Here is a 20,167-nt window from a genome sequence, read left to right as displayed (position 1 = left end):
GGAATACTCTCCACTTGCCTGGATGAGTGCAACTCCAACAACACTCAAGAAGCTCGACACCATCCAGGACAAAGCAGCCCGCTTGACTGGCACCCCATTCACAAACATTCACTCCCTCCACCACCGACACACAATGGCAGCAGTGTATACCATCTATAAGATGCACTGCAGCATTGCACTAAGGCTGCTTAGAGAGCACCTTCCAAACCTGTGACCTCTACCAACTAGAAGGACAAGGGCAGCAAATGCATGGGAACACCACCACCTGCAAATTCCCCTCCAAGTCATACACCATCCTGACTTGGAACTATATTGCCGTTCCTGAACGGTCGCTGGGTCAAAATTGTTGAACTCCCTTCCTATACTGTAGGTATACCTACCCCAAATGGACTGCAGCGGTTCAAGAAGGCAGCTTACCATCACCTTCTCAAGGGCAATTAGGGATGGGCAATAAATGGTGGCCTAGCCACCGACGCCCACATCCCATGAATGAATTTAAAAAAACTACGGACGTCCAATCTCTCTACACCTCCATCCCCCACCAGGACGGTCTGAGGGTTCTCCACTTCTACCTTGAACAGAGACCTAACCAGTCCCCATCCACCACCACCCTCCTCTGCCTGGCTGAACTTGTTCTTACATTGAACAACTTCTCCTTCAACTCCACTCACTTCCTTCAAATAAAAGGTGTTGCCATGGTACCGTATGGGTCCTAGTTATGTGTGTCTTTTTGTGAGATTTGTTGAACATTCCTGGTTCCAGTCTTACTCAGGCCTCCTCCCTCACCTCTTTTTCAGGTACATTGATGACTGTATCTGTGCCATTTCCTGCTGTTGCCCCAAACTGAAAAACATCATCAACTTTGCTTCCAATTTCCATCCTTCTCTCACTTTTATATGGTCCATCTCCGACACTTCCCTTCCCTTCCTCGACTTCTCTGTGTCCATCTCTGGGATATGCGGTCCACTAATATTCATTATAAGCCCACCAACTCCCACGGCTACCTTGACTGCACTTCCTCACACTCTGCTCCCTGTAAGAACTTCATCCCATTCTCCCAGTTTTGCCATCTCTGTGCATCTGTTCCAATGATCCAACCTTTCACAACAGCGTTTCTGACATGTCTTCTCTTTTTCTCAACCCAGGATTCCCCCCTTCCACCCACGCCACCCCACCCCCCCACCCCGCCAACAGAGCCCTCAACCGTGTCTGACCCATTTCCCACATGTCTGCCCTCACCCCTTCCCCCCTTCCAGAACCGTGACAGGGTTTCCCTTGTCCTCATTTTCCACCCCAGCAGCCTCCACATCCAAAGGTTGATCCTCCACCATTTCCGCCACCACCAAATATATCTTCCATTCCCCTCCCCTGTCAGCATTCCAAAGGATTCATTCCCTCCGCAACACCCTGATCCACTCCTCCATCCTCCGACATCTCGTCTCCTTCCCCCAGCTCCTGCCCATGCAATCGCAGGCGGTGTAATACCTGCCCTTTTACCTCCTCTCTCCTCACCATCCAAGGCCCCAAACACTCCTTCCAGGTGAAGCAGCGATTTACTTGTATTTCCTTCAATTTGGTATACTGTATTTGCTAGTCACAAAGCGGTCACCTCTACATTGGAGAGACCAAACATAGATTGGGTGACTGCTTTGCGGAACACCTCTGCTCAGTCCGAAAGCATGACCCCGAGCTTCCAGTTGCTTGCAATTTCAGCAAAGCCCCTCTGCTCTCATGCCCACATTTCTGTCCTTGGCCTGCTGCAATGTTCCAGTGAACATCAACACAAGCTCGAGGAACAGCACCTGAATTTTCAATTAGGCACTCTACAGCCTTGTGGACTCAACATTGAGTTCAACAGTTTCAGAACATGACTGGCCTTTTTAAAGAAAAATTATTTTATTTTACTTTATTTTATTTTTTAACCATGTACCTGTTTTTCATGTTGTGCTTTTGGACAAAGCTGCTCATTATTCTGCCATTAACACTCTCTCTGGACTAATGCTTTGTTATTCACCACAACCATTAACCCTCTCTTTGCCTTTGTCCCATGAAATTTTTGTTAATTTATCTCTCCTGTCCTCTGCCCAATCAAACACCTTCCCCTTTGTTCTCTTCCCCATCGCCTTCACTTGCTTAAAACCTAATACTTTTCTAACCTTTGCCAGTTCTGATGAAAGGTCACAGACCTGAAACGTTAACTCTGGTTCTCTCTCCACAGATGCTGCCTGACCTGCTGAGTATTTCCAGCATATTCTGTTTTTATCATATCTTTGCACATCCTATGTGCACACAACTACCGTGCGAAGCTAATGATCAACATGTACGCGAACACCATCAAGAACAGAAGGATCAAATGAAAGAAAATACAGAGCAAAACATGAAACTTAGAGCTACATTGCTAAAGCCAGGAAATAAAGTACTTGTAAAATGTGATGGTCATATTGGAAAGCAAACAACCCCTTATGACATACTACATTTGTTGTGACCAACACAAAAGGATCAATGATCACTGCTAAGTGCGGTTCATAAATCACCACAAGAAATGCATCATTCTTCAAAGCACTGAAAATGCCACTCGCAAGCTTTCAATCCGATTCTGACATCAACAGCTCAGATGAAGAAATGAGTCAAATGAGACATCTAATGTCAGACGATATCTTATCAGTGGTGAAGGCAGAAATCCTCAACTCATTTAAAAGGTGCCTGGTCACACATCTGAGGTGCTGTAACCTGCAAGGCTACGGACCAGAGGCTGGAAGGTGGGATTAGATTAGGCAGCTAGTTTTTTCGGCAGGCACAGACATGATGGACTGAATGGTCTCCTTCTGTGCTGTAATTTTTCTATGGTTGTATGGTTCTACTCGTGAGAGAAAACACCCACCATACTTAAGTGACTATTTTACAAGATGAACTATTTCTGTTTAAGTTTATCATTTACAGCTTTAGAAACAAACCATTGAAACATGCTGTGTCCCTCATTTACTAAGAAGGGGAGGATGTTGCGTTGTAATGGTTCGAAACTGCAGTTGCATTGTGTACTCTAGAGGCTGTCGTAGAACACACGTTCTAGCAAAGTGAAACTAAGACAGAATAAAAGGAGAAGTTTTTATGTTCAGCTGCTACAGTCTTTGTCTCTCTGTCTTTGCCTCATACCTTATACCAAACTTGGCTAAACCTCACTCAAGTCCTAAAGACATTACACAGAACATGGACAGCACTCCCTATGGCCTGTCATTGTCACCATGGCCCTTAACCTTTATGCCATGGGCTCCTTTCAGGCTGCAACAGGTGACATCTGCAACATTTCCCCATTTCCAGTACACCAGTGTATCACAGAAATCACTGAAGCTCTCTGTGCCAGGAGAAATACATTCATTCTCTTCCCTATGGACACAGCAAAGCAGGAAAAGAGAGAAGCTTCGTTTGCATGGCACACTTCCCAAGGTACAAGATGCCATAGACTGCACACAAGTGAGGAAAAGCAGCCAAAAGCATGGTCCATCGGAAAATGCAAGCAGCAAAGATAGAACATTGGTTGCTAGACAGGAAAACAGGTGTTGTTCAGACTGCAGAATGGTAGGAAGTGGTGCACTGCTGAATCCACTTTTGATAACACAAGGGCCCGGATTTTACAGTCATTGGTAAACGAATATCCCTAGGTGTTTGTTACACTTGCTCAATAGTTATGTGCTTTTGCACTAAACGTTGTGGTCATTAGAAATTTAAACAGTACGGTACCCTCTCTAGGGAATCCAGAATCTATGAACAGGGAAAGGAACTGTGGGGGCTGAATACGATAGCCCCCGAAAATGGGTGCAAGAATCATGATGTGCAATTAACCCGCTTGCATTGATTGAAATGCAGGCAGCAAGGCGACTTTGTGCTGCCTGCTCATTTCAATGATTTCAGCGTCCAGCCCCCATTAACTGCTCTGTTCATTGGCTGGACACATCAACGAATATCATGAGTGGCTTGCACCACCTAAAGCTAGCCTGCACCTCTTAAAGGAGAGGTGCATTGTAGCTGGAGCAAGTGCTGGCAGTCATGCAGAAAGTGAACCTTGTTCTGGTATTGCTTTAAGTGTTGCAGTATTGCTTTAATAGTGTATCTGAAAAGGCTGTCTATCACCGGACAGAATGTGATGTACAGACCCATGTGATTCCTAAACACTTGCTGGAAGCAGCCACAGGAACAAGACATGAAAAATCACTTCCCAGTATTGCTATATTTAAGTTAGTATCTTCAAGAAAAGAACCCACCATTTAGATTCACCAATCATGTCCACGTGATTTACAAAATGCAAATGGTGGCAGCTGATGGTTGTTGAAGATCTGACTTCAAGTTTCTGCAGATCCTGCAAAGTTGAACCCATCCATTCGCTACAGAGCTCCAGAGTGAATGTTTGCAAGCTCATCAGATTCGTCTGCGATCCTTGTGGCAGTGTAGAAGTCTGTGTTAATGACTGTGCGATATTGTTGGCGTCAAACACACAGCAGGTCCGCAACGTTGGGACATCACACATCAGGCTGAGATCCTACAGCTTTCAGGGAACGTGAGTCTGAATCAAGCTGCAATGGCAGTTTGTGCCAGAAGCAATCCGTTAAAAGCAGACTCCGAAAGTATGAACTGAGCAGACCTCCGTCAGGCGAGAGCACCATTATAGCTGATGGGCCACTGGATTGGGAGTTCGGGGTGGGGGACGTGATTTATCTATCATGGCATGGCCAGGCAGGATCATCGGTGTGCGGCAGCCACTAGGCATTGGAGAAGGCCAGAAGACCTTCATAGCCATTTTCCTCCTTCCCCTGAAGGTTTCAGGTGAGCCATATAAAAAAAAAATTCAGCTCCATTACTGACTGTTTCATAGATCTGGAGAGCTAAAAAATCAGTCACTAACTCTTTTTCCCCATCGCCAATACAGAGCCCCATCGCACCAAAATCACTCTTTGTGGACAGGGCTTAAGGATAGCGCGTGGTCCGTTTCTAAGCCAAATGTCAACAACTTCGACAGGAAATGTCTGACGACACGACTCTGCAACAGCTCTGGCAGACCCTGATTGATGGCTGTCCTGAGTCTTTCTTGGACGTCCCAGAGGCTATTTGACCATTTTGGCCATTCAGAGATAAACTTGGAATATTTCAGGGGCTTTCATCTTTAAAGGCAAACAGGTACTTGTTCCGAAATCTCTCAGACAGAATATCTTGCAACAGTTGCATCAAGCCCACATGGGTATCGACCACACAAGACAGTTGGCCAGAGAAACAGGTTATTGGCTGGGATTACACCATGACATTGAAAGAGCCATGAAGAACTGTAAGGCATGCCAAGTTCACATGCCCAGTCTTCAAAGAAAACCTTTTTATATATTTGTTTGTGGGATGTGGGCATCACTGACTAGACCAGCATTTATTACCCATCCCTAACTGCCCTTGAACTGAGTGGCTTGCTAGGCCTTTTCAAAGGCTTGAGTGCATTAAGAGTCAACCACATTGCTGTGGGTCTGGAGTCACATGTAGGCCAGATCAGGTCAGGACAGCAGATTTCCTTCCCTAAAGGACATTAGTGAACCAGATGGGTTTACCCCATGAGGTTCCTGCAAACTCATGGACCAGAACCACGACTGATCTCTTCACTGTCCATGGCGAAGACTTCATAGTCGTGACAGACTATTCAAATTATCCATCATTCATCGGTTGCATGACACATCAACAGCGACCATTGCGGGCACTTTGAGCTTGAACTTCAGTCCTTTTGGGGAACCACAGGAACTTGACTCCAACAACAAACCCCAGTACACAGGAAAACCATTTAAGACCAGGTGCGACAAATGGAGAGTCCGCCATACCACTTCGTCATCACACTATCCTCACTCCAGTGACATGACTGAGCATATGGTTCACACTGTGAAATCATTGATCATGAAATGCCGACAAACCAAACACGATCTACATGTTGCTCTGTTACATCTCTGAGCGACACTCCTTAGTGCAACAATCCCATCTCCAGTCAAGATGTTGTTTGGTAGGCCTGTGCATACGAACCTATCCAGTCACCAGCTGTCGACACTTCCAGAAATGAGGGAAGAATTGCTCGACAGCTAAGAAAAAATGTAAAACACTCATGACTGTCATGCAGGCAAAAAATTGCCCAATCTCAGTATTGGACAAAAAGTTTCTGTTCAACACCCAACTGATGGAATGTAGAATCCAGCGGAAGTGGTCAGTACTTATCCAGAACCACAGTCATACCAGGTCCGAACGTCCAATGGTACTTCATTGTGTAGGAACCACTGTCACATTCGAGAAGTTCCAGACCAAGCAGTGCCGAGCAATCCGACTGCCATCAGGACACATGCAAAGACACGGTCCAAACTCAACATTCTCACCAACAGCCAAGACTGTGAGACTGTACAGAGACCACAAACTGAACTTAAAATAACCAGATCAGGGCATATCATTAGACCTCCATTACGCTTTAGAGACTTGTAAGTTTGTTGCTGCATATGTTAAACATTTCATACCTTTTTCACTCGTATTATAAATAGTTCCGATTACTTTATGACACATTTTTAATTTAGAAAAAGGGGGATGTTGTGGTATTGCTTTAAGTGGCATATCTGAAATGGCCGTCCATCACCAGATGTGATGCACAGACCCATATGATCTTTAAGCACTTTCTGGAAGCAGCCACAGGAACATGAAAAGACATGAAAAATCACCTTCCCAGTATTGTTGTATGTAAGTTAGTATATTCAATAAAAGAACCGCCCATTTAGATTCGCTGATCATGTCCATGCGATTCACAAATGCAACAAATCTAACCTGGGAAACATTGAAGAATGGCACAACATGGGAGAGTGCGGGCTATTGAACCATGACAGCCACATCACCCAAACAGATTGCACCACACTCACTTGGCACACTTGCTGTTCTGTTGCAGGACAAGCTGGTGTACAACCGGTGGCAGTAGGAGCTAACCCCAGAAAGGGACTGGCATGCCTGTCTCCCCCACATGGAGGAGATGTTACTGACCATTACTGAGGTGCTCATGGTTGAAGCCATGGCCTACGATGAGGTTGAAATCATCAAAGATGATGGTATCCTCATACCGAAATCTCCTCATCACATCCCATTTCCCCCTCATTCCTCACGGTCTTCCGATTTCTAAGCCACAGATGGTGTAAGCACGCACCTCTTACTTTCCCTCCCTCCCCACAACACAAACTTACCCTTCTGCCTTTTTCCTTTCAGAAACTCAAGAGGTCCAATCTGGCCAGGCAGTGGAGAAACACCAAGAAGAGAGTGATGATGAATACACAGCACCATCACTTGATTTCACACTTGTAATCACCAGTTCAGATACTGATACTGCACATATCTTAGAGGATAGATTAAAGATGGGTATACATTTGGTGAGATATCAGACATGAGTGGCCTGCAGCTTGAACAGGAGGAAAGGATAACGCAGATGCCAATTTGTCAGAGGGCGCCGTGGCATATGTCCTGCTGCAGAGGACTCAGAGATGAGCACTTTGATGGGACAGAAGAACACTGATGGGTATGCACAACAAAATGTTTGTTGCATTGGCAGGCCTGCCAGAAAACCTGCTGTCAATGTCAAGGGGCATGGAGGAGTTCAGCAACACTTGGCACAGGACTTTGCGCCGAGCTTAGGTCATGGAAATGGTGGGCAAGTCCACATGTGTGGATCCAACCATGAAGCAGTGTTAGATGGCTGATGTTGCAGCTTCCATTACAGCACAGGCAGCATCATCCAATGTCTGAGTGCAGCTTAACACTGCTGTCATGCAAGCTCAGCTTGCTGCCACCATAGCAGAGGATTACAATGTACAAAGAGACTTGCAGGGTGTCAAAGCAGTGTAATCTAATGGACGACAAATTGCTGAGGCGCTACCCCAGGGGAGTGGCAGTGCTTTCATGGAGCACAAACTTTCTGTCCTCTCTCAGGAAGACAGCATTCGTCCTCCCACCCCTGCCACTCTGCCAGTACGCTTGCTGTTCCCTGTCAGCCAGACAGCCCAGATTGCTGCTACTCATGCTGAGGTTGTGCAGAGTGAAGCCTTCTAGGCTCAGAGCTGCTCAAGGTCATCCTCCAAGGCCATCTGCAGTCTCCCCCACTGAAACTCAACAGCCTTCCATCAGCCATACTGCAGTCACTGAGGTAGCACTGCGTAGGAACTCTAGGACAGACAAATGTACACAGAATACATGGCTGGCACGCAACATTTTGATTTTCACATTTAACTGCTCATGTGCGGATGTGTATTTACTCCTTAATAATGATGAATGCGGATAGCCTCACTATTATTTCTACTATAAAATCTGGGCCAAGATGTCTCCAATGTCATCCCTCTCTGATGAGGTTCATTGCTCAATCTGAATACCAGCAGCTAGCCACGAAAGTGATAATCACTTTTCAAATTGGACAACCCTTTCCGTATTCTTTCTGGCTCAGGATGTTTAAAGTCTTTAAAATAAGAACAAAATGCACAGCAATGTGTTTAACATCTAAAAGAGAGAGATAGGTTTCATTTGTTTCACTCATACAATTCTGATGCACTCTTCCCCTTCATTTCCATTACATAGAACTTTTTATCCAAGCGCAATCTTGAAACCAGCCACAATTTTTTTGGAAAGCTAGTTACCCATTCAGTAACTATATCTTTACTCATTGTCCAGGACACACTGTTCTTTAACAAAATAGTTCATTCTGTAAATAATGAAGTGGCTTGCGACTTTTAAAGAACTTTGAAAACAAAGTATCCAAGCTAATGAGACAGTATACACATCCGAACCTTGGATCTATCCTTAACATATTTCACATCCTTTTGAACAGTTTTTCTTGCTTTTAGTTAGAAATGCAGAAAGTGGATCATGAATTATACATATGTTTAGAAATGATATTATCAGAAAAATTCCATGAACAATGCAAATAATACATTAAAATATATTTCTCTGCATTTTGTTTGTAACTATGTCTATATATTGAGAGATATTAATGTCTCTTCTAGATCTTTATTAATAATTATTTCAGATTTTTCTGATCCTACCAAATAACAGACAAACAAGAGCATCAAGTAATCATGATATCCAGGTTACAATTATCAATCAAAATCAAACTGAAATAATAATTCGAAGGAAGGTGAAATTAGGTAACATGATAATTGCTGAAAATAGAAACATGTTGTTGAAGCTTTTCATCTTGCACTCATCAGGACAATCGCAAGAATAACCAATGTAAGGGGAAACAGCAACTTATACTGCATGAGAAGAGAGTGCTGATTGGTTGGCAAGTGAACTCTGATTGGTAGAGGCATTGCCATGGCAAATGCACCAGTTTACGGTGAGTGACAGTTAACTGCCAAGCTTTATTTAAAATTTAAACCAGGCAGCTTGACTCTGATTGGTCAAGGCATTGCCCTGAGGAATGAACCAGCGAATGGCTGTCACTTATTTTGTTCAGCTGAAACAGGAGCAATGTTTGTACATATTCTTTTGCGCATACTGGAAGCTACATATATTAATACACAGGGCCCTGTTCTCATGCAGTAAAAGTTGCTGTTTTCCCTTACATTGGTTATTCTTGCAATTGTCCTGATGAGTGCAAGGCGAAAAGCTTCAAAAACATGTCTCTATTTTCAGCAGTACTCAAGTTCTGTACTACTAAATGACTATTAACATGATAATCTCTTTCTAAAAGTCAGCAATTAGCGTTCAGTTCCCAATGAACTCTGGCATACTTTGTGCACTTCAAAGGACACAGTTCAGCCTGAAGATAGTCCCACTCTAAGGGGCAGTGGCAAGGATCATCAGCAAGAATGGGGTAGTTGCAAGTCACTCTCCCATGTTGCACTTGATAAAAGGATTGCACAAATGTTTTAAACATTTAATGAATGAGGTGAAAAATAATCACATAGTCATGCAACCTCCCAATAATATTTTCGTAATGGAATAGAAATATCTTTCCTCGACATATACTTAGTAGTGTTTTATCAAAACAAAAATCTATCCAACCTTTTTACCAACCATTACAGACCAACTGAGCATGGCAAACTGTTCTCCAGTTATGACAGATGACCAGCCCATAGTATTTTGGCTTCAAATAACAGTACTACTCAATGGTTCAACTAAATGAAGTTTTCAATTCAATCTATCCTCAGTAATTGCTTAAAGCCTTTGCCAACAAAATAGACTATGGCCCATCTTCACATTGAGGATACATGCCATTGTGTTGTGTGGCACTGCCACCGTGCCAAAAGGGATAGATATCGAACAGTTCTAATGAAGCCAAACTGGACATCCATGAGGTGCAATGGGCCATCATCAGCAGCAGAATTGTACTCAACCACAATCTGTAACCTCATGGCCCGACATATCCCCCACTTTACAATTACCATCAAGCGAAGAATCAACCCTGGTTCAATGAAGAGAGCAAGAGGGTATGCCAGGAGAGGAGCAGTACCAGGCATACCTCAAAATGAGCTGTCAATCTGGTGAAGCTACAACACAGGACTACTTGCATGCCAAAAAGCTTGAGCAGCATGCGATAGTTAGAGCTAAGCGATCCCACAAGCAACGGATCAGATCTAAGCTCTGCAGTCCTGTCACATACAGTCGTGAATGGTGATGGACAATTGAACAACGATCTGGAGGAAGTGGCTCCACAAATATCCCCATCCTCAATGATGGGGGAGCCCAGCACATCAGTTTTTTTGATGCCAATCTTCAGCCAATTCGATTCATTCCACATGATATCAAAAAACAACTGAAGGCACTGGATACTGCAAAGGCTATGGGCCCTGACAACATTCCGGCAATAGTACTGAAGACCTGTGCTCCAGAACTTGCTGCGCCCCTAGCCAAGCTGTTCCAGTACAGCTACAACACTGGCATCTACCCGGCAATGTGGAAAATTGCCCAGGTATGTCCTGTACACAAAAAACAAGACAAATTCAACCCGGCTAATTAAAGTGATGTAAGGTGTCGTCAACAGTGCTATGAAGCGGCACTTGCTTAGCAATAACCTGCTCAGTGACGCTCAGTTTCGGTTCCACCAGGGCTACTCAGCTCCTGACCACATTACAGCCTTGGTTCGAACATGGACAAAAGGGCTGAACTCAAGAGGTGAGGTGAGAGTAACTGCCCTTGACATCAGGCAGCATTTGACCGAGTACGGCATCAAGGAGCCCTAGCAAAACTGGAGTCAATGGGAATCAGGGGAAAAACTCTCTGCTGCTTGGAGTCATACCTAGCACAAAGGATGATGGTTGTGGTTGTTGGTGGTCAATCATCTCAGTCCCAGGACATCACTGCAGGAGTTCCTCAAGGTAGTGTCCTAGGCTCAACCATCTTCAGCTGCTTCATCAATGTCCTTCCTACAATCATAAGGTCAGAAGTGGGGATGTTCGCTGATGATTGCACAATGTTCAGCATCATCCGCGACTCCTCAGATACTGAAGCTGTCCGTGTAGAAATGCAGCAAGACCTGGACAATATCTAGGCTTGGGCTGATAACTGGCGTAACATTTGCGCCACACAAGTGCCAGGCAATGACTATCTCAAACAAGAGAGAATCTAACCATATCCCCTTGACATTCAATGGCATTACGATCGCTGAATCCCCCACTATCAACATCCTGTAGGGTTACCATTGACTAGAAACTGAACTGGAGTAGCCATAGAAATACCATGGCTACAAGAGCAGGTCAGAGGCTAGGAATCTTGCGGCGAGTAACTCACCTCCTGACTGCCCAAAGCCTGTCCACCATCTACAAGGCACAAGTCAGGAGTGTGATGGAATACTCTCCACTTGCCTGGATGGGTGCAGCTCCAACAACACTATCCAGGATAAAGCAGCCTGCTTGATTGGCACCCCATTCACAAACATTCACTCCCTCCACTACCAACGACACACAGTGGCAGCAGAGTGTACCATCTACAAGATGCACTCCAGCAACACAACAAGGCTCCTTTGACAGCACCTTCCAAACCATCACCTCTACCACCTAGAAGGACAAGGGCAGCAGATGCACGAGAACAACACCACCTGCAAGTTCCCCTCCAAGTCACACACCATCCTGACTTGGAACAGTATTGTCGTTCCTTCACTGTCGCTGGGTCAAAATCCTGGAACTCCCTTCCTAACAGTACTGTAGGTGTACCTACCCCATATGGACTGCAGCAGTTCAAGAAGGTGGCTCACCACCACCTTCTCAAGGGCAATTAGGAATGGGTAATAAATGCTGGCCTAGCCAGCAACATCCACATCCCATGAACGAATTAAAAAAAAAATCTTCTGTAGTCTCAACTTGCATACTGGAGGTTTAAGTACAGGGCAGATCTAAGATTTTCTGCAAGATAGAAGACGTAGTTCAGAGAGGCTAAGCAATCATCCTGTAGCGCACCTGGTGCTTGAGCTTCTGGCTGGGGCGTTTGAATTATCACAGCTACATTCCTCTTACTAACACTTGCCCTTATTTAAGCCACAGTCACTATAACAGTTTAAATTCCAGTCTGTAGTGATATGAAGTACTGTACCTCTCCATTTTCTCCTATGAATTCTAACATCGTATTGGCTTGACGTTATACGGAGGTGAATTCTTAACAAAGCAGATGAGCACTAAATAAAACCACCCCATGGAGTTCTCAAATCATGCCTGGGAATAAAATATGCCTTACGGTGGCTACAAAGCAGTAACATTTTAAGCTTCGCATTAAAGTACAAATTCGTCAAGCTTTGCGCTCAGTTTGAGATAAGCCGAGCGCTTGTGGGATGATGTCTTTATCATCGCTTCGATCCATTGGTCTTAATTTCACATTGGCGGAGCTAACTCCATCCTTAACATCAGACTTTCTATTGCTGCGTTTGGAAATTCCTGGTGATTTAATTTCTTTAAAATCGTTCCCTGTCACATTCTATTCGTTAGTTAATGTAATGCAATATCAATCGAACAAGAGCATCAGAGATTCTTTTAATTCCCCATTTGAGCAGCTAATTATTTAAAAGCAATGCCACAAAACGATCAGAAAAAAATGTGCAGACTTGAGGGCAAGTAGATATTTGCTTTTGGTTGCTACAACAATTAACGTGTGTGTACACACTAAGAACTGTCCCTTCTAAACTCATAATTACTGCTCAGACTATTGATGGACCAGAGTTGAAACGTGTGATGAATAGATCACGTTCAAGTGCTATTTGTAGAACTTTGATTTCAATCTGAAATTACAATAGTCCTGTTCTCTTCAAATGAAACTCTGTGAACGATTATCTGTGCCATGGTGATACCAACGTGACACTAGCACCCTTCAATTTACTACCATTCACGTCTCATTAATTGAATGGCAAAAATAATAGAGCGGAAAAGCGAGTGCAATATTATACATCGCTTTTTAACGTATTTTAACAACCATGATTACTTACCGACACAATAAATATAACAGCAGTTGTTTAAAAAGGGAACTCTTTACGTCAAAAATGATGAACTTAAAAGTTTCCCTATTTGTTAAAAGCTACTAACTGATTCGGAAACGATGATCGTCCACAAAACCATTTAACAGTTACAAGTATTGTATACTCAATCATTGGTCAGATGAAAGTCAAATTCAGTTTTTAGTGAAAAATCTACTGACGCGGCCGATGTACAGTTCTAAACGCAGTAATATTGCTTAATTCTCGAGTTGCTACTGGAATGAGCTCAAACATCAGTAGGATAAAATGAGGTTTAAGATATGTACCTGCGACCTAGTTGGCAGCTTCAATGATCGGAGTATCGTTGGAGACAAGTCACACACAGCTCAGGGTATTGATTATGTACCTTATTAAAATATGTAAGAAGTAAATAGTAATACTGTACTAATGTGCTGGAATCAAACCAGTCCCGCAAAGGAGGAAGTGAATCGAAATCTCAGTGGATAAGGAAGTGTCAATTATATTATAAAAGCACTCTTTAAAGGTATTGAAATTGTATGCATTGCTTTATTAAGTTCAGACAATATTAGATCTATTGTATATGTGTAAAGATTTTGTGCAGAATACCACCATCTCCCAATAAAAGTCTAGCTAACTTTTGAATGTGGCTGTGTAAAACACCTTACCATCTGGATAGAGCAATTCCAGCAACGAAATGAACTGGAGTTATAAAGTCGATATAAGAGGGGGGAAATTGAAACCAGAACCCAATGCTGTAGAAGGATTAAAAAAAAAATAAAGCGCTGTTGCTGTGGGCTCTAGATATGTGCAGGATAAAACATTGCACTTCCCCAAAAGTGTGGCTTTCTGAACTTCAATAACCTTCTTCCATCTGGTAATGACGTTGGAGATCGAAAGAAACAAAATTCAAAATTTAAATGACTCAATTTATATATATGGCAGCGTCAGCAGAAGAGACTGGCCACACTTACAAAACAAAACTAGCTGGATAAGACAGCTCGCCCCCTCCCAGCCCGGGTTTACTGAAGAGCTGGGACAGTGCTACTTTCACCAGAAAGTAAGTCGCTCTCAAATTCTCCGATTTCTCAGCGCAGTCTCTGCTGACCCTGCTAAATATCTCAAATAAAAGCAAAATACTGCGGATGCGGGAAATCTGAAATAAAAACAAGAAATGCTGGAACCACTCAGCAGGTCTGGCAGCATCTGTGGAAAGAGAAGCAGAGTTAACGTTTCGGGTCAGTGACCCTTCTTCGGAACTAAATATCTCATTAGCCACGCCCACACACTAAATGCGCAGGTCCTTTGTTTCTGGTTATCAGTTTGTATGTGTGTGCATGTTACAAACTGGAAAGACAAGCTTCTGTGGTTAAAATGCCTTCTTCCATTGAAGTCCCTGTACTCACCCCTCCCCCCACCGCAACAAAAACCCTGCTGTAAAAAAGTGGCAAACTGCATCCTTGTGTCTGACTGCGAACATTGAATTTTAATGTACTTTCTAAATAAAATAATATAGTTGGAATTAAACCTGCTGTTAACATCGCTCTTCATATTTCTAGTCTCACTCATTATCACACAATTTTATCGGAGCCTGGCTGAAATGGAATGTTTTATAACCAGCGTTATCTCAATACATCCACGTGCTTATCAAACTGAATTTAAACTGGGAAGTATAAACAGAAAATGCTGGAAATACTCAGCAGGTCAGACAGCATCTGTGGAGAGAGAACTGGTGGAAGGTCACTGAGCTGAAACGTTAACTCTTGTTTCTCTCTCCATAGCTGCTGCCTGGACCTGCTGAGTTTTTCCAATATTTTCTGTTTTTATTTCAGATTTCCAGCAACCACAGTATTTTGCTTTTGTTTTAGACTGGGAAATAGTTGTTACCAGGGTCACTATAGTAACTAAGAATGAATTTATTATACATCTTAAAGTTTATTGTCATATGACTTTTTGTGTTTGAATCTGAGAATATGTTTGCAATTTACTGTCAACCTTCAGCCACAAACTCCATTACAAACCCAAGTACCAAGGCCAGGGCAGACACCAACAAGTTGCACCACGGACATTTGATAAAATTATTGATCCAAATTTGCAGATGATACTAAAATAAGGAGCACAGTAAATTATTGCAAGGGCCAAAGGAAACTAGAAAAGGATATTCATAAAATAGTGGAATAGATGAAAAATGAGCAGATGAAATTCAATGTTACTAAATGTGAGGTGGTACTTTTTTAAAAAATTAAAAGCAAAGGAATAAGATAATTTGAAAGGGGAATGTTTGGGTGTTGGGGAAGATCAGAGAGATTTAGGGAATCCAGGTTCCCAAAACATTAAAAAGCAACACCTCAAGTGGATAAGGCTATAAAAAATGCTGATGTAATACTGGGTCAAGTCTTCTGAAGAAGGAATTTTCCTCCACACAAGATCAGGGGGCAGGTTGTTCAACCTTGCCCATCTAAGAGCGAAGTCCAAAGTACGGAAAGTCCTCATCAGGGAACTCCTCTTTGCTGACGATGCTGCTTTAACATCTCACACTGAAGAGTGCCTGCTGAGTCTCATCGACAGGTTTGCGGCTGCCTGCAATGAATTTGGCCTAACCATCAGCCTCAAGAAAACGAACATCATGGGGCAGGACGTCAGAAACGCTCCATCCATCAATATCGACAACCACGCTCTGGAAGTGGTTCAAGAGTTCATCTACCTAGGCTCAGCTATCACCAGTAACCTGTCTCTAGATGCAGAAATCAACAAGCGCATGGGAAAGGCTTCCACTGCTATGTCCAGACTGGCCAAGAGAGTGTGGGAAAATGGCACACTGATACGGAACACAAAAGTCCGAGTGTATCAAGCCTGTGTCCTCAGTACCTTGCTCTATGGCAGCGAGGCCTGGACAACGTACATCAGCCAAGAGCAACGTCTCAATTCATTCCATCTTCGCTGCCTCCGGAGAATACTTGGCATCAGGTGGCAGGACCGTATCTCCAACACAGATGTCCTCGAGGCGGCCAACATCCTCAGCTTATACACACTACTGAGTCAGCGGCGCTTGAGATGGCTTGGCCATGTGAGCCATATGGAAGATGGCAGGATCCCCAAAGACACATTGTACAGCGAGCTCGCCACTGGTATCAGACCCACCGGCTGTCCATGTCTCCGCTTTAAAGAAGTCTGCAAACGCGACATGAAGTCCTGTGACATTGATCACAAGTCGTGGGAGTCAGTTGCCAGCATTCGCCAGAGCTGGCGGGCAGTCATAAAGGTGGGGCTAAAGTGTGGCGAGTCGAAGAGACTTAGCAGTTGGCAGGAAAAAAGACAAAAGTGCAAGGGGAGAGCCAACTGTGTAACAGCCCCAACAAACAAATTTTTCTGCAGCACCTGTGGAAGAGCCTGTCACTCTAGAATTGGCCTTTATAGCCACTCCAGGCGCTGCTCCACACACCACTGACCACCTCCAGGCACTTACCCATTGTCTCTCGAGATAAGGAGGCCAAAGAAGAATACTGGGTCATATGGCAACAGGTATAGAATATAAAACTAATGGTGATATTTTTACACAGAGGCTGTGGAATGCACTACCAGACACATGGGATTAAGATTACTGCTTGTGTGCAGGAGAAACACCAATGTGGACTACTTGGGTCAAAGTGCCTGTTTCTGCTTTGTAATTTCTATATAAAAGTTAATTGACTGTGGTGTTACACTCATACTTGCGCAGTATCCTTTATAGAACTGAAAGCACAGATTTAGTGAGGACTGATGTGTTATATAAATTTTGATGAAAATCCATAGTTGAAATTTATCTTTCACTTTCAAATGCTGATCATTCCGCTGTTTGGTTTAAAATTTCTGGAATACAATATTTTTTAAATCATTATCTTAAAATCAGGGCTGTGATCACAGATTTGGACAGGATGAACAAGAAATTTCTGATGAAAGGTCACCGACCTGAAACGTTAACTCTGTTTCTTTCTCCACAGATACTGCCAGACCTGATGTGCATTTCCAGCACTTTCTGTTATTATTTTTGAAAAAGAAATTAACAAGTTTTAAGGGAAACAACAGATTAGAAATAACTTTGCTCCCCAACAAGTCATTGAATCCAGTACCATACAGCCGAATTTTAACCTGGAAGCATGTGTGGATTTGGGTGCGGGTGGTGGGGTTACAACTGGGTAAAATCTCAGCACATCAGGAAGCTGGCTCCAACCCACTGACTTTCACATTTAACTTGAGCACATTAGGCTGTGTGAGTGCAACCCCTCCAGGGAGGCAGGTTACCATATGTTCAGTGCTTAACTAGAGTAATATTAACACACACTTTGACTTTAACGTCACGCCCTGGGCTTCCTGAAACTCACCAGTGAAAGCAAGATGAAAGCAGGAATTGAAGGGGCTGAATCAATCTCAGGAAATATGCCAATAAATACTCAGTACTCATAGCTGCTGAGTTCCCCTGGTATGGCCCTCAACTCCACTCCCTTAAGTCGAAGGGATACAGCCTTGAATGCCTATGGTGGACAATTGGTTTAGCCACTCACCGTCAGATCTGGTGGACCACATAAAACACTATCCGATCCTGCTGTCAACTGTCAAAACTGCTCACTATTCCAGGATCAACCTGGAATGCAAAGATAACCCTGGCTTCTTAATCTTTACTGTAAACTATTGTCTTAAATCCCTCGCTCTGTCTCCTCCACCCTCACCTCCAGCAACAAGTTTGAAGAGTTCTTTGTCACTAAGATTGAAACCATCCAATCAGCTAACTCTGCCGCTTCCCTCCCTTCCCCTAAACCACAGGGCCAACTTCCTGTAAGGTCCCAACCCTACTCTATCCCTGAATGCAGATGCTTCTCTCCTATCTCCCCTCATGCCCTCTCAGAGCTCATCTTGTCCATGAGACCCACGACCTGCTTCCTTAACCCAATTTCTACTGAACTGCTGGGTCTCCCATGTTATTGATAGCGGTAATATTTCTCTCTCCTCAGGTACTGCCTCCTCTCCTTCAAATCTGCCAACATCACACCTCTCTTCAAAAAACAATCCTTGACCCATCCCTTCCTGCACCCATCTCCAACCTCCCTTTCCTCTCTAAAGACCTTGAATGTACTTCCTTCTCCCAAATCTGTGCCCATTTTTCTAGAACTTCATTTTTGAGACCCTTCAATCAGGTTTCTGTCTCTGCCACACTACCAAAATAGCTCTTATCAAAGTCACAAATAGCATCCTATGTAACTGTGAGAAAGGTAAACTATCCCTCCTCGTCCTTCTGTCTGCAGCTTTTGACATGGTTGACCATACCATCCTCCTATTCAACGCCTATTCACCAGCAACCAGCCAATGGGATTGCATTCACCTAGTTCCATTCTGACCGATCCAGTTGTAGTGAGGGAATTCCTGGGAATGGTAGTGTAGTGGTAATGTCACTAGACTAATAATCCAGAGGCCTGGACTAATACTGTGGAGATGTGAGTTTGAATCTCACCATAGCAGCTGATGGAACTTAAATCCAATTAATCAATAAATCTGCAATAAAAAACTAGTATCAGAAACGGTGATTATGAACCTACCTGACAGTTGTAAAAACTTATCGGTTCATTAATGCCCTTTAGGGAAGGAAGTCTGCTGGTCTGGCATACATGTGACTCCAGACCCACAGCAATGTGGTTGACTTTTAACTGTCCTCTGAAATGGCTCAACAAGCCACTCAATGGTATCAAACCACTACAGAAAAGTTGAAAAAGAATAAAAACAGATGGACCACCCGGCATCGACCTAGGCACTGGAAATGACAAAGTGCTCCTCACTAACATCTGGGGACCTGTGCAAAAATTGGGAGAGCTGTCCCAAAGACTAGTCAAACAACCGCCTGACATAGTCATACCAAATCATACCTTACAGACAATGTCCCTGACACAACCGTCACCATCCCTTGTCCACCAGCAGGACAGACCCACCAGAGGTGGCAGCACAGTGGCATACAGTCGGGAGGAAGTAGCCCTGGGAGTCCTCAACATTGACTCCAGACCCCGTGAACTCTTATGGTTCAGGTCAAACATAAGCAAGAAAACCTTCTGCTGATTACCATCTACCGCTCTCCCTCAGCTGATAAATCAGTACTCCTCCATGGTAGAACACTAATTGGAAGAAGCATTAAGAGTAGCAAGAATGACACTGTAGCACTACTACTGACTGAGCTGGCCAAGACCTAACGGACATATCTACCAAACTGGGCCTGCGACCAGTGATGAGTGAACCAACATTCATCCTCACCAATCTACCTGTCGCAGATGCATTTGTCCATGACAGTATTGGTAGGAGTGACCAATGCACAGTCCTTCAAACTGAGGATACCCTCCATCGCGTTGTGTGGCACTACTGCCGTGCTAAATGGGATTGATTCAGAACAGATCTAGGTGCTCAAAACTGGGCATCTATGAGGCACTGTGGGCCATGTGCAGCAGCAAAATTGCATTCAACCACAATCTGTAACCTCAGGGCCTGGCATATCTCCACTGTACCATTACCATCAAGCCAGGGGATCAACCCTGGTTCAATGAGGAGTGCAGGAGAGCATGCCAGGAGCAGAACCAGACATCCTAAAAATGAGGCGCCAACTTGGTGAAGTTACAACTTAGGACAACATGCATTCTAAACAGTGATAGACAGACCAAAATGACCCCACAACAAATGGATCAGATCAAAGATTTCCACATCCAG

General features: G+C 43.8%; 1 protein-coding gene across 1 annotated transcript in view; it reads right to left on the bottom strand.

The window, feature by feature from the left end:
• rbm47 (RNA binding motif protein 47) overlaps positions 1-13,879 on the bottom strand; it is a 313,372-nt gene extending 299,493 nt beyond the window's left edge. Inside the window, exon 1 of the mRNA XM_068036423.1 lies at positions 13,756-13,879. The gene's annotated coding sequence lies outside the window, so the exon portion shown is untranslated. The remainder of the gene's footprint in view (positions 1-13,755) is intronic.
• Positions 13,880-20,167: the final 6,288 nt, after the last annotated feature.

The sequence above is a fragment of the Heterodontus francisci genome, chromosome 1, assembly GCF_036365525.1.
Source record: "Heterodontus francisci isolate sHetFra1 chromosome 1, sHetFra1.hap1, whole genome shotgun sequence".
Lineage (NCBI taxonomy): Eukaryota > Metazoa > Chordata > Chondrichthyes > Heterodontiformes > Heterodontidae > Heterodontus > Heterodontus francisci.
Note: the sequence above shows the minus strand (reverse complement) of the source record. Positions and strands in the feature narration are given on the sequence as shown.